The sequence below is a fragment of the Akebia trifoliata genome, chromosome 4 (assembly GCF_017979445.1).
Source record: "Akebia trifoliata isolate Shusen 1 chromosome 4, ASM1797944v1, whole genome shotgun sequence".
Lineage (NCBI taxonomy): Eukaryota > Viridiplantae > Streptophyta > Magnoliopsida > Ranunculales > Lardizabalaceae > Akebia > Akebia trifoliata.
The window spans coordinates 20,159,479-20,175,484 of NC_141378.1; positions in this window are offsets into that span (position 1 = coordinate 20,159,479).

Below are 16,006 nucleotides of genomic sequence, written 5' to 3' on the forward strand. Positions count from 1 at the left end.
ACAATATTAAAAAGAGATATGTTTGGCAAATTTTCTTTCTTCTGTGAGGAATTCGATGATTGTTTATCAATAACTGGTAATTCTTTATCAATTGAAGTTCAAACACAAATCAATGAGATTACAGCTCCAACCGTACCAATGATGGAAGTCCAACTAGGTCAGCTAACCTTGCTCTTAGAAGAAGGGGAAAATGATCAGTTTTCAAATGAGATAACCTCCAAGAGTCAAGTTGTGTTTCAATTTCCCAATGAGCAAGATTATTATACAAGTATAACTAAAGAAATTGCTCCACATCAAAGGAGAATGTTGTTTAAAAGGAATCAAGGAACAACTCTGATTTGTTAATCACACCAATTCCTAAAAATCTGACCACTACCAAGTGCGAAACCTCTTTGGAGATCAGTAAGATGACTTAAACTTTGTATCCCATCCAACTAATAGTTTTACAAGATTGTAAAGACTTTGTTTGTCTTACAATTTTCATTTTCTTAGAGACACGATGGTTGAAAATTGTCTAAAAAATGTGATGACTGAGGACATACGTAGGATGTTGATCATCTCACAAAATAATTTTCATGTTTTTAATACGATACAAATATGTCTGATTAATATCTAAGGTAAAAAATCAATCGAAGTGTCCGTCAAATTAGATGTTAGGAAAAGTTTTAGGGATCAAACCTTTTGATAAGTCCAGTTGAAGACGTTAAATTTAACGCTTCTAGGAAGCAATCCTGTGTTTTTTATTTTTTTAAGATGAGTAGTGTAGTTATGATTTCTTTGTGTTCTTGTAATTATAGACTTTCACATAGGACCTTAGTTTCTCTTCTTTCAATTTGAACTCACCAAAAAGGGGTACAAGGGTTGAAAATTTCAAGTATTTTTCTTAAAAGAAATTTTTTTGAAAAACTATTTTCTTTGGATTTTTCAAGGGAGAAAATTCATTTTTTTGCGAGTACGCGGGCTGCTTAGAATTTAGATTGAGATTATGATATCTTTCTTTATAAGATTATGATTTCTTTCTTTCTTAGATTATGATGTTTTTATTTTTTTTAGTTAGGTTGTTTTTACTATTCTTAGGCAGGTTTTCTTTAATGCAAAACTATTTCAGAAATTATCATTGTTATTACTTTCACTCTTTTTAAATCAGTTATAACAATATTTTGCACATTAATGCCCAATCTGTTTTAGTTGTGATCTAACATTTCTCTCTATTTTCTTACTGTTTGCATATTGAAGACAATATTTCATTTAAGTTTGGGGGTACTAAGTTAACTCACAATTGCATTGTTAATTTATTTGCAAACTTTCAAAAAAAAAATGAAAAAATATATATAACACTTTTAAAATATTTTCTTCAAAAAAAAATTTATGTACTTTTTATATATGAATTTCAAATCTCAGTCTTATGTCCTAAATTTTTTATCACGAGTCCTTTTAATTTTTTTCCTCACCAGAAAATCAGAAAAAAGATTACTTTGAAAAATTCACGTCATTTCTGATTAAAACACTTGATAAATTATATTGCATGGAACAAGAGTTGACCATCTTCTCTATTTAGAGTATTAGAGAATACTTTATCTAGTGAACTTTAACTTCCTTATTCTTTGGTTGGCTGGTTAAAAGAAAAATAGAACTACAAAAAAAAAGAGTTTAATGAAATCAAATACAGTGTTTCAGTATGGTGAAAATCGTTAATGATAAAAACATGAGTAAGTTGAAATATGACAAATAAAGTCCCTTAAAGGTATTAAAGTGAACATCCACACTTCTCACTATCTCAGACAAAATGCTTAGTTTCAAGTTAAAACTTAGGTAGAATCGACCATTCTTAATAGTTAGGAGGTGAAACATTATTTTGAAAAAGTTTTTAAAATAAAAAATTTGCACAAGCACTCAAGTTATTTTTGTAAATTTCTAAAGTGTGAAATGAAAACTTAGAACTCTTTTCAAACGTAAAAGACCTTTGACTGATTTGTGAAATGTCGTTATGTTTTCATTACATAGGTCGATTTTGATTTTAATATTATTATAAAGTGTTTGAATTTTGTAAGTATATTCACTGCAAACCCTCACGAGTCAAACTCGTCTACTAGGTGTTTAAGGGCTTACTACATTCGTTAAATGTAATCACGTAAACTACGAAAGTAAAATTTTATTTTGAGTTTCTTCATTTTTGCTCGGGAATAATAAAATCTAGGTTTGGTTGTGTGATCAAAGCTTAAAAATTGATTCTAGAACCCTATTTACAGAGACTTTAAGGTAGAAAAATGCATAAAATCTCCTAAATAGACCAAATACGTTAATAGTCTATAATTATTATTATTTTTTAATAAATTGTGTATTTTTAGACTAATTATGGTTATTTACATGTAATAGGTTAAAATCACGAGCCAAAAGGATAAACCAGGATGAATGAAGAGGTACGTTGTAATCTAAGACACAAGACAAAGTTATAACCCACAATTCAAGTTATTGGGCCCACAAGCACCGCGACACGGTGAGAACCTTGGGCGGTGCGATAATGTCAACAAGTTTATTTTCGAGATTCGTACTTCAATAAGGCGGTATGATTTATATCAAAAACGAATTCGATTTTTGAATTTTTGTAAAACACAAAAATATTTCGAATCTAAAAGAAACCCTAATCTAGTTTCTATAAATATGATACTAGATCAAAGCCAACTTATTTCATGTCATCTCCTTTAAGATCATCTTCTCTAGTTCTCTTTTATTTTTAGTTTTAAAATTTTTAAGGTTAGTTCTGTAGAAGCTTTGTAAACAGAAGGATATTCTACCAAATTCAAGATCAAGACTAATAAAGATAATTTCTTTCTCTTCTCTAATATTTTATTCTTCTATTTCTATTTTTTTTTATTGTCCTTGATATGATTTGTGGCTAGATCTCTGTTAGAGAGGTCAATGAAACCTAAACAAGATCATCTTAGATAGTTATTTGTTTTGATTGTGCTTGAATGTTTTATTTTTATACCAATTTCTTAAGTAATAATCATTGAATAGAATAATTTGTCTCATTATTTTGATAGTTTAATCTTAAATAAGTTCAAGTTAAACTATGCTTGGTTAGAAATTCAATATTTTATCTTTGATTTTATCTTATTAAATATTATCATAGAATTTTGGGATTAATATTTGGATTAACATATTTTATCTTTCGATCTAATAGCATTAACTTTGTTAATTGGATTGAGATAATAAGAAATAAATAAATTAATAAGGTGAATTGTTTTGGTGGATTTGATCGATCTAATTCTTTACATTGTGAATCACATATCTAATTATTTTATATTAGTTTTAATTTAGTTTCTTAAATACTTTAAACCTGATTAATTGTTTTAAGTCAAAAGAAATTGTTATATCAACATTGTCTGTGTTGATCGATCTTTGCTTGCCAAGGTTTTATATATTTTTGTTTTGCTATTTTTATTGACAATCTACACAACAAACAACTTAAAATATCTCTTTATAATTTCCTCGGATTCTTAATTATGTGGCACAAATTGAGGTCTAGGAGTAGGATTTTAATCCTCCTTATTAGTGTACACAATTTGAACTCTTTGATATTATCGATTGAAAATTTAGCATTCTTTCAAGTCCTCTTTTCACACTGCAAAGAGTGGAATCACCTGATCAATTGATCAAGAAGCATAAAATGAATTGATTAATGTTTGTTTTTTTTTAGGCATTAAACTATTTTATAGGTGATTAACTATCTGCGTCATAGGTGTAAACATCCTATTTTTTACTTATCTAGCTTGCCAATATATCCTTTTTTAGTATTGTCATTTATTACAACACCTAGGCGAAGTATCTCAAATACTCGCTAAAGCACATGGGATGTTTAAATCAACCAAAATATGGAGGGTGGGGGTAAAAAATTCAAAAGGGAAGGTAGCAACATGGTGAAATAAAGCAAGCCATCAAAAGTTAAGGTATATCTTAAATAATCATTAAAATTTAGGAAAAAATTTAAATCTCCAAAAATCCTAGATAAAGAGGGGGGGGACTCCCCTCCCTAGCCCCTTCCTGGATTTTCCCTTACCTATGGACAGTCTTAAAAAAAATAAAAATAAAAAACCTCGCATGTGCCATGCAGACAAGTTCTAGACTGATTTATTACTTAAAATGTAATTTTAAAATAAGTAATTAAAATCACTCAAACAAGTTAAGAACTCACCGGACTTGGTCCCTTCCTGCATTTTCCCTTATGTAGACATGAAATGTTCACAATGAACCTCAATACTACATTGTTTGGAGTCGCCACCATTCTTTTTTGGAAATGGGTGTGAATGGGCACCCGAATTGATTTTTTGAAAACCATTTTTTCCATGGCATTGTAGTGACTCTCATTTGTTGGAAAGGGCAAGGTCTACCTAAGATCTAGGTAAGGAGGTCCGATTAGAGGATGGGGAAGGTGTTAGGCACCCCATCCTCTCCACCAAAGGTGGTTACCTTGCTTGGCCATTTTATTTTGTAAAAAATTCAAGAAAACAAATATTAAAATGCATGAGAATGTATGGTAAGAGTAGTGTGTGCATTAAGTGGAATATTCCCTTAACAAAGGGTTTTTGATTTTTAACATGACATTAGGGGCATTCTATGGAAAAGAATGACCCATGTAGCCACATTAAATTTATGAATATAAATGTAGGTTTGAACTTTTAGAGAGACTCCATGATGGAGTTCCCTTAAGGTCACAACCATGATGCATGTATGCATGGCTAGAAACTTAGTGTTTCACCCCATCAAGAGGGTGACACATTTCTTCATCATTGCCATGCATAGGTGAGTGTGTGCATTGTGTACAATATGATGCATGAGATTGAGGTGAAAAGGGCTTCAACCCCCATCCTTTCGATCGAACCTTAGTCCAATCTACCGGGGATGGGAGAGGGTATACATTACATCCTAAGGCTTTCTAAAAATAAAATAAAGAGAGGTTAGAAGAAGAGAATGCAAACTTTGAAATAAGTAAACTACATCTTAAACCCTACCTTGTCCCTTGATGGTGAACTTGGACCTTAAAGAGTAGGCTTGAGAGATGAATGAGATGGTTAAGGGTTGAGTTGAAGTTTAGAAGATGAGAGAATGAGTAGGAATTTTTGTAGAGTTTTAGGTTGAGAGATGGGGGCTTGAGAGCATGAGTTGTTCATGAAAATTGAAGGTATTTATAGAGTTTTTGGAAGACTGTAGACATGAGAAATGTTCAACTTTGAACCTCAATGCTACGTTGTTTGGAGTCGCCACCATTCTTTTTTGTAAATGGGTGTGAATGGGCACCCGAATCGATTCTTTTGAAAACCATTTTTTATGGCATTGTAGTGACTCTCAATCATGGAAAAGGTATGGTCTACCTAAGATCTAAGTAAGGGGATTCGGTTAGAGAATGGGGAAGGTGTTAAGCACCCCATTCTCTCCACCTAAGGTGGTTACCTTTAGATTTGGCCATTTTGAAAATGATTAAAATAACAAGTAGAATGCATGAGATGCATGAAGTGGGTGGGTGCATATAGTGTGTGTATGTACCTCATTGGAAGAGATTTTGATGTTGGTGTTGACATAAGAGATATCTTATAGAAAAAGACATTCTATGGAGTCAACACACTTTTGCATGAGTTGAAATGTTGGTTTTGATTTTAGAAAAATTCCATGAAAGGAATTCTCTTAGATCTATAACCTTAATGCATGCATGTTTAGCTAGAAACTTAGTGTTTTAACCCCATCAAGAGAGTTACACATTTCTTCATCATAGCCAACATGTGTGATGTGTGTGCATAGTGTACATTATGATGCATGATATGAGAGTGGGTTAAAAAGGGCTTCAACCTCCATCCTTTCGACCAAGCCGCCTCAAGCATTCCATGCCCAAGGTTGAGGTTCAATCTACTCGGGATGAAGGAGGGTTCTCCATTACATCCTAAGGGTTTCTAAAAAAGAAAAGAGAGGGTTAGAAGAAGAAGATGCAAGATAAAAGAAAATAAATAAATAATTACTACCCACCTTGTCCCTTGGAAGTCTTGAATGAACTTGAGCTTGAGAAGTGAACTTGAGAGTTAAAGGATAAGAGAGTTGGAGGTTGAAGTTGAGAGTGAGAGATGAGAGAGATGAGTAGAGATTGGTAGAGTTTTAGGTTGAGAGATGGGGGCTTGAGAGCATGCCTTGCTCATAGGAAATGAGGGTATTTATAGAGTTTTTGGAGAACTTTTGGGGATAAAGTGGTCCAACCCTAAAAATAAAGAACATGGACATGAGATTTAGGTTATTTCTTTTTGGATTTTTCATTTGTATGAGGGTAAAGATGACATTTGTGAAGAAACCCTAAAAGCATGCTTTGATCCTTGGTTTTTTGGTAAATAGAGGTGAGAGAACAAAAGTACTTTTGGATGAGATGATGAGAGTGACATGTGTAAAGGTGGAGTGGTAGGTAAAAAGTAGATCTTGGTTTATTTGTAAATAACTCATAAAGCAAGGGTGGAAGTGTAGTTTTGAAATGGACCAATGGGAAAACAAAAGCACATTTGGGAGGGTGAATAGGAGGATGACATGTGTAAAGGTGAAGTGGTAGGTGAAAAGTAGATCTTGGTTCATTTGTAAATAACAAATAAAGCAAAAGGGTGTGAAGTATAATTTTGAAATGGACCAATGGGAGAACTCCATGTATGTACTTGAAGATTCCCACCTTTTGAGGGCATAATGGGAAGTTCTCTCACCTTTATGGATTATTACCAAAGACCAACTAACCTTTTTGGTTTGACTAAACTTTTTGAGAAGGGCATTCTTGAGTTTTCACAAAAGAAAGGTTGACTCTCCAATTAGATGATGCATTGGGTGTTGGAGGCTTATGAGGTATCAACATGTGTCATCTTGTAAGGGGTGAGAGAATGGACTTGGTGTTGGGCTTGGGTATGGACTTGGTGTTGGGTTTGGATATGGACTTGGGTTGGGCTTAGGATGGACTTGGTTTTGGGTTAAGGATGTGGACTTGGGTTTGGGCTTAGGATGGACTTGGTTTTGGGTTAGGACATGGACTTGGATTGGGTTTGGGATATGGAATTGGATTTGGTTTTGGGTGATGGGCATAGGTTTAAGTGGATTAGGGACAAGGTATGGGCATGCAATGATATGAGATGATGCATGTATGCATGAAAATGATGCAAAATAGCAATGTGGGTCCGTCGAAGAACTTGAGTTCTAAATCGAAATTAATTCGAGAAAATTTGGATTTTCCTATGGGTTCGTGCAAATTGGGGTGTCTACAGCTGCCCCTCTTTGCAGGAGTTGCTTGCAAAGAACTGCAAAGAATAAATTAGACCCTTTATTTGCACGAATCCGAAATAATTTATTGCATGACGATTAACAACGCCGGATGGATTGAAGAATTTTTTGTAAAATGTGGCTACCCAAGCACGGGGTCTGACAGGATTAGCCTTTTTGAAACCCTTGATTTCGTGGCACGGAGCTCGTTTGAAATCTTAGATACCATTTTTTATGATTTTGGAAGTGATTGACGTTTTGAACCATGCAATGCAATTTTGATATATTTTTTCTTTTCTCTCATTGATTTTGAATTTCGAACTTAGTTTCCCTTCATGGAAGTTATAGGATCATCTTGAGAGAGCTTAGTGTAGCGTGACCATCCTTGAGAGAGACTTGCATGATGGTCTGATATTTGAGTATTTGGTATGTTGTCATGCCTCGGATATGGAGAGAATCATCGTTGACCAAGCTGCTCAGATCGAAGCCTTAAAGATGACTTGATGCCTACTATACTTTCCAGGAAAATGCTTGAGTGGCTCTTTGCCCGCTATTCCTTCTTGTACCCTGCTTTTAATGAGAATGATATAGCACTATTTGAAATGAATGAAATAGGTTTTTTACATAGTGGCCTCAGATATATCTATTGCTTTCGAAAACATTTGATTTTAAGAAAAGTCCTAGATTCTTCGTCATAGGCCAAAAATAGTAATTTTGATGATGCATTTTTGTTTTGTTTTAGGTTTTAAAAGATTGCCTTTGTCGAATAATCTGTGACAGACTGTGTTTGAAAACTCTGAAAGTTAACGATCATGGTGCCTTTGCCAAATGTCGAGGATACAAGTGTCAGCTAATCCTTAACCTCTTTAGAGTCATCCCCGAGATTGAAAATTTTGACTGAGTTATCTTAGTTGCATCTGTTGGAACATTGAGGATTTCGAAATTTTCGCCGTTCACAGTTTATACTCTTGCGGGCCAGGAGTTGTTTTTTTTTTTTTTTTTTTTTTTTTCATTTTTGCCCCTGGCGCCAATTACGGTTTTCACCAGACCCGATTTCCACATTTTTGCGCATCGACGCCCTTTTTGGGTTTTCATCGTGCCGGTGGTTTTGATCTTGCCATAGCCTGATTTTTTTACTCACAGTGCCCTGACGGGTTTTCACCATGCCCTTTCAGTTATGCTTACTTTATAGATTTTTTTTTGCTTTGAATACTTTCGATTTCTCTATGCCCCTTGTGGCTTGGTGACTCAAGTTGAGTTGCGAGATCGAACACTCTACTCTTTTAGTAGCGCTCTTTCTTGAGTAACAGGTCTAGACTCTCCTTTCGAGTTCCTTTGATGATTGTCATGGTGCGGTAACTCAAATTGAACTTCGAGATCAATGACTTTACACCTCGAGTCGCTCTTTTTTTTCAAATATTCGACCTGGTCTCCCCTCTCGGATCTTCCAACGACTTTGGTGGCTTGAAATCTGATTTAAGTGGCAAGATAGACTATACTGACGATGTTTTCCATGACGTGCTTCCACCGTGATTGAGTGCCTTGAACCATTCCCTGATCTGAAAGGACTTTAAATAGGACGAAACATAGGCTTAGGCTAGGTTGTGAAAGGATGTAAAGAAGGCTGAGTTTGGATTTATTGAGGGTAGATTGGACACGGGGTTTGTCTATTTTTGTTTCGAAAATATGATCTATGTCTCCTCCCGTCGTCACACGAACTTATTTAGGTAGGAGATTTGGGTCGAGCTTTGAGATCAGACATTCGAGATTTTTGACTTTTTGATTTTTTTGTACTTTTAGCCGTTCACAGTTTATCCTCATGCGGGCCAGGAGTATACTTTGGTATTTTGTTTTGACTTTTGACGATTTTTTTTTTTTTTTTTTTTGTTTGTTTGTTTTGTGTTGGTGACTTGCCCCGGTCCTAGGTTAAGAAATGAATGTGATGGCTCAAAGAGGGTTAACTAAGGGTAGATAATTGTTCAGGTAGTAGAAAGATGGCCTCTCTTCATTTCAAGGAACGACTTTAGGCGTAATATTTTTTAACGGTATCAGCATTGATCGGTTGCGGAAAGACTTCCCCGTCCATCTCTGTGAGAATCAGCGCTCCTCCGGACAGTACCTTTTGGACGACGAATGGCCCCTCGTAATTTGGACGAAACTTCCCTCTCGCATCTTCCTGTATTGGCAAGATCTTCTTCAGAACTAAGTCTCCGGTACAAACTCTCGAGGTCGAACCTTCTTGTTATAAGCACGTGCTATTCTTCGTTGATAAGTTTGCCCATGACAGATTGCTGAAAGTCGTTTCTCCTCTATTAAGTTCAACTGATCGAATCGGGCTTGGACCCATTCTGCCTCATCCAATTCAACTTCTTTTAAGATTCGGAGGGAGGGAATCTCACCTCAACGGGCAGACTGCTTCCATTCCGTAGACTAATGAATAAGGCGTTGCCCCAGTCGAAGTCCGGATTGACGTTCGATAAGCATGTAGAGCGAAGGGTAACATTTCGTGCCAATCTTTGTAAGTAACGGCCATTTTCTCATGATCTTCTTGATGTTTTTGTTAGCGGCTTCAACTGCTCCATTCATCTTTGGTCTGTAAATGACTGAGTTGTGATGGGTGATCTGAAAATCCTTGCACATCTTAGACATGTCTTTGTTCTTGAGATTTTTGGCGTTATCGGTTACTATCCCGCTTGGGAGGCCGTACCGACATATGATGTTGTTCTTCACAAATTTCAAGACATTGCCCTTTGTAACATTGGCGTAAGATGCTGCTTCTACCCATTTCGTAAAGTAGTCGATGGCGACTAAGATGAAGCGATGCCCATTGGAAGCTTGAGGATTGATCTGTCCGATGACATCCATGCCCCAGAGTGAGAAGGGCCAGGGAGAAGTCATATTGTGCAATTCTGAAGGTGGTGCGTTGATCTTGTTGGCATAGATTTGACACAAGTGACATTTTCGAACATGTTGATATCCGTCGCTCTCCATAGTCATCCAGTAGTAACCCATTCTCATAATCTTCTTTGCGAGCATATGTCCATTCATGTGAGGTCCACAGACTCCTCCATGCACGGTCTCGATCAAGCGTTGAGCTTCTGTCTGTGTTACACACCTGAGGAGGACCTCGTGATGCGACTTTTTGTATAAGACTCCGCTACTCAAGAAGAACTGTCCTGCCAATCTCTGAATAGTCTTCCGGTCTGTCGTTGTGGCATCAGGTGGAAAAGTTCGATCCTCTAAGAATGCCTTGATGTCTGCATACCATGGTTTTTCCTCAGGTTCTTCGATCTCCACAGGTAAGCAATATGCTGGCTCATCTTGAATACCAATCTCAAGAGGGTCAACTATGGTATCTTCAGAGATGCTGATCATTGAAGCCAGAGTAGCCAATGCATCTGCAAACTGGTTCTTAGCCCTCGGCATATAAGTAAAGGAGATTCGGGTGAAGTTTGAACTTAGATCTTCGAGATACTCGTGATACGGAACCAGTCTCTGTTCTCGGGTCTTCCATTCTCCCGTTGTCTGGTAGACTACCAGACTTGAGTCTCCAAATACATCTATTTCATCCACTTCGAGGTCGATCGCTGCCTTCAACCCCACAATGCATGCTTCATACTCTGCTTCGTTGTTCGAACATTGAAATCTTAGTCTGACTGCAATGGGGATATGTGTTCCGTCTGGCTTAACCAATACTGCCCCAATTCCATTTCCCCTTTGATTTACTGCTCCATCGAAGTACATTTTCCAAGTAGATTCTTCATCGTCGCTCTCGGCTTCAGCAAATAAGATGGCTTCATCAGGAAAATTTGTCTTTAATGGCTCATAGTCGGGCAAAGGGTGTTCCGCTAAGTGGTCAGCAATGGCTTGTCCTTTGATGGCCTTTTGAGTGACATAGGTGATGTCAAACTCGGATAATAGTAGCTGCCATTTTGCAGTGCGTCCTGTTAGCGCTGGCTTCTCGAAGAGGTACTTCAAGGGGTCCATCCGAGCAATGAGCATAGTCGAGTAACTGAGCAAGTAGTGGCGTAGTCGTTGTGATGCCCAGACAAGAGCACAACACGTCTTTTCGAGGGTCGAATAGTTCACCTCGTAACTTGTGAACTTCTTGCTAAGGTAATAGATGGCTTGCTCTTTTCGACCTGTTTCATCATGTTGCCCCAGTACACAGCCCATGGAGTTTTCTTGCACGGAAAGATACATCAGTAGAGGTCGACCTGGTGTAGGTGGAACTAAGACTGGTGGATTAAGCAGATATCTCTTAATCTTGTCGAAAGCTTCCTGACAGTCTTCATTCCATTCTTTCGGCTCATTCTTCTTCAGTAGTTTGAATACTGGCTCACATATCGGAGTTAGTTGTGCGATGAACCGACTAATGTACTGAATTCTCCCTAGGAATCCCCTGATCTCTTTCTCTGATTTGGGTGGCTCCATATTTATGATGTACTTCGTTTTAGCTGGATCGACTTCGATGCCTCTTCTACTGACAATGAACCCCAATAGCTTTCCTGACGTGGCCCCAAATACACACTTTGCCGGATTAAGTCTTAAGCTGTACTTCCTTAATCGATCAAACAATTTCTTCAAGTTTACCAGATGATCCTCGTCGAGATTTGATTTAGCTATCATGTCGTCCACGTATACTTCTATCTCTTTGTGGATCATGTCATGAAATAAAGCCGTCATGGCTCGTTGGTAAGTTGCCCCAGCGTTCTTGAGACCAAATGGCATGACCTTATAGTGAAAAGTACCCCAAGGTGTAATGAATGCAGTCTTCTCTTGATCTTCTTCTGCCATTTTTATTTGGTTGTAACCCGAGAATCCATCCATGAACGAGAACATACCGTGCCCTGCTGTATTATCGACCAAGTGTCGATGTGCGGTAATGGAAAGTCATCTTTAGGACTGGCTTTATTCAGATCACGGTAGTCCACGCACATACGTACCTTTCCATCTTTCTTTGGTACAGGAACGACATTAGCGAGCCACTCAGGGTAAGTGGATACTGCGAGAATCCTGCTTGGAACTGCTTCATTACTTCATCTTTGACCTTAAGTGTCCACTCTGGTTTCAGCCTTCGTAATTTCTGTTTGATCGGCTTGCTTCCCGCTTTGATTGGTAATTTGTGAACGACTAGATCTGTGTCTAAACCAGGCATGTCTTGGTAGGACCATGCGAAGACATCTTGGTACTGCTGTAAGAACTTTGTCATCTCCTCTTTCTGCTCAATTGTTAATAAGGCTCCGATTTTAACGATCCGTGGGTCATCTTCGGTGCCTAGGTTCACTGAGTTTGTATCCTCTATATTTGGCTGAACACCCTTCTCGTGACGTTCTATGAGTTCTTTGATTTCTCTTGGAGGATATTCAACCTCTTCCTCTAACTCTTCTTCAATCCCCATGAGATCAAAGTCGAGCTCGAGGTCAAAGTCGTATTCTTCTCTTTCATACTCTGTTCTGTCACAAGGCTCATTCAACTGAGAAAATTCTTTGAAAACCTTGGTATTTTGAAGATTTCTGATTTTTTTGAATTTTTGAGAATATTTGATTTTTTTGAATTTTGGAGAGTTTTTGATTTTTTTGAGTTTTGAAAGATTTTTGATTTTTTTGGATTTTGAAAACTTTTGATTTTTTGGATTTTGTGGACTATCTGTATTCCTGAAACACGATAAAGAAAAATCATGCAAATTCATTAGCAACGAAGGTGAGCCCCCAAAACAGTCTTGCTCCGAGGACGAGGGCTCATTATGGTCCTCGGGCAGATGAGATTTTGCTAATGACGTTTTTTTTTGGAGGCCGTAGGGATTCTGGACCCCATGGCGGCCTCGTAAGTGATTGGGTATTCCTCCCAATTTTGAAAACTTGCCCTTCTTCTGCAGGGCGGATAAGTTGGGAGAGTGACTCCCTTGATGGTTCAGATATAACCATCACTTCCGAGTGACTGTCGTCAAATCCGGGCGGCGTAGGTATTTGTAAGGTGGGTGGAATTACGACAGATCCCCAATCGATTTGAAAGGGGAACGGTGATTTTTCTTCTTCGCATGTTGCGACTTCCGCCTTGGCGGGCTCTCTTTCTTCTTCCTCTTGACTCCATTCGGAATCCCCCCCGAACAAGATGTCCATGCCATCTGTAAAGGAATGCGGGGACTCAACGAATGAGTCTTCTTGTAATTGAACAGGCTCGATACTTACGATACTTGGTTCTCCTGTGTGACTTGTCGGTGGCAGTTCTGCCGAGTCATTTGACTTTTTCAAGGATGGTGGGAAGCTGATGTTGATATGTGGTACTTTGCCCAAGTTCCCCACATTAGGCTCTCTGTTCTGTCTTCGTGCAAGTCGAAGCTCCCTCTTCTTATCCTTCATATCAAAGATGTCTTTCCTCGTAGGCTTGAATCCAATACCAAAGTAAGGAATGTATTTTCGTATGCTGATCAACGTGGCCCTGCCTTTTCCTTTAGGCCCTAACCCTTGTTTCGGACGATATCCCGCCCTTTTCATCACTCGTCCGACCATTAGGTTTGCTTTTGACCACCTTGCCCTTGTCTTCTCTTTTCCCCTTTGAATGTGATTGATAGATGTGAACTGAAAGGCGTGAAGCCCCTCCTTATCCCTGGTCATCTCTACATCGATATAAGGCACATCCGGCGATCGATCGACTGGTATGAGGTTTTCTGCGAGGACTGATATCATCCTCTGTCCCATGATGAATTTGACTCGCTGGTGCAAGGAAGAGGGGACTGCCCCTGCGGTGTGGATCCAGGGTCTTCCTAGAAGGAGATTGAATGCTGAGGGTATGTCCAAGATCTCGAATGTTATTTCGAAAGTACATGATCCGATAGTGACTGGGAGATCCAGTTCTCCTAATGACTCAGTTTTTCTACTATCGAAAGCCCTTACGTTCCTTTTAGTTGGCCTGAGGTAGGATAAATCCGCGTTTAACTTGTGTACGGTTTGTAGAGGACAGACATTAAGAGCTGAACCATTGTCAATCAATACCCTTGCTACCATCATACCTTTGCACATTACCATAATGTGCAATGGTTCAATGTGTCCGCGTCCTCCGCTAATAAGCTCATCCTCGGTGAAGGTGATCGGATTGGAGGCCATGATCTGACCTACTGTCTTTTCCAACTCTTCTGGTGAGGTGGTCTCAGGTACATGTGCATTACTAAGGACTTTGAGTAGTGCTTCCCGATGATGCTCTGAGTTTAAAAGTAGGTCGAAAATACTGATTTGAGCTGGCATTCTGTTCAACTGCTCTACTATGTTGTACTCGCTCTTTCGAATGAGCTTGAGGAGGTCTGTCGCCTCCTTGTCAGTTACCCTGCTCTTTTTCTTCTCTGGTTCCCCTTGAAGTGTTTGTTCCTCCTCTACCATCTTTCCTTTCCCTTTTCTTTTCTTCTGTCCTCTTCCTCGTTTTGCCTTTTCAGTTCTTTTTCTGGCGCTTTGTAGCACCTCCCTGATCTAGTCATATGTCCAATGTCCGTGATCATCGACTCTTTCGGCTTCTCAATTCCTGCAGATGTTACGATCAGCGTCTCATAACTCCATGGGACGGTTTGGCTGGAGCAGTATGGGAAGGATTTAGGGGACATGATGGTCATGGGTTGAGGATCTGGCTTTACATGGAGGATAAGAGGTGGCGGACTAGGTTTGATGGTTGATGTAGGGGTGTTTGGGTTTGTGGGTTGGTATAAGATAGGATGAGGGGTGGTCGGAGGAAAAGCTTGAAGTTTGAGGGGTCGGTGGTAGCGTAGGGTATGACAAGGGGTGGTCGGGAAGAAGGGCCTGACGTTGGTATGGTGCACGGTATAATGAGAGGTGGACGAGCAGTAGAGCTTGAATTGTTGATGTGTAGGGTATAATGAGAGGTGGTCGTGAAGGATTTGAAGTTTGGGAGTTGGAGTGAATGTGAGATTGGCCAGTCTGACGGGAAGTTGGGATAGTGGTTGGTGGTTGTATCTTGTGGTAATGCATTGATGCTTGATGACGTTGGTTCTTTTCAAATTGACTCTAACTTTAGAGCCAATGGGTGCTATCAAAACTGAAGGGTTGAAGCTTGGTTCATCCCTCTCTATGGCATTGACTGTCGGCCCATTACCTCCCCCATTATGCGTCGGTAACGGGTTCTGATTGATATTCTGCTGAGGTGCTTGGGTTGCCGGACCATCCAAGATGATCGTTTTCCTGTCGATCAGATTTTGAACTTGGTGCTTGAGTTGCCAACATTGGTCAGTGGCATGCCCTGGTGCCCCCATGTGAAATTCGCAGAATTGATTGGGATTGTACCCTGGTCCCTTTATCGCCTCTGGGTTTGGCTGCCTCTTAGTGAGATATTCCCCCCTGAGTATTGCTGGGAGTAGTTCGGATAGAGTCATAGGCAGACGAGTGAAGACTCGAGGGATTCTGTTGGGTCTACGCTGCTCGGTTTGATGATTCTGGGCGAACTGTGGGTTCTGACCAAATACTGGATTTTGACCAAACTGAAATACTGGTGGAGCCGGTGCAGCTTGAGGTGGGTTCACCTTGAAAGGGACCTGAGGTATTGGCGGCCTCTGGTTTGAGATGAAAAAAGGTTGAACAGGTTGTACATTGTTAACTTGTGCCTCTTCTTTCTTCTTGTTCAAGACTACCGGTTTCCGTTGAGTAGACCCCCCTACTGGTGCCCCTAGACTGGACAAGTCGTAGATCAGACCTGACCGAATACCGTCTTCAACTCGATCCGCCACTTGGAC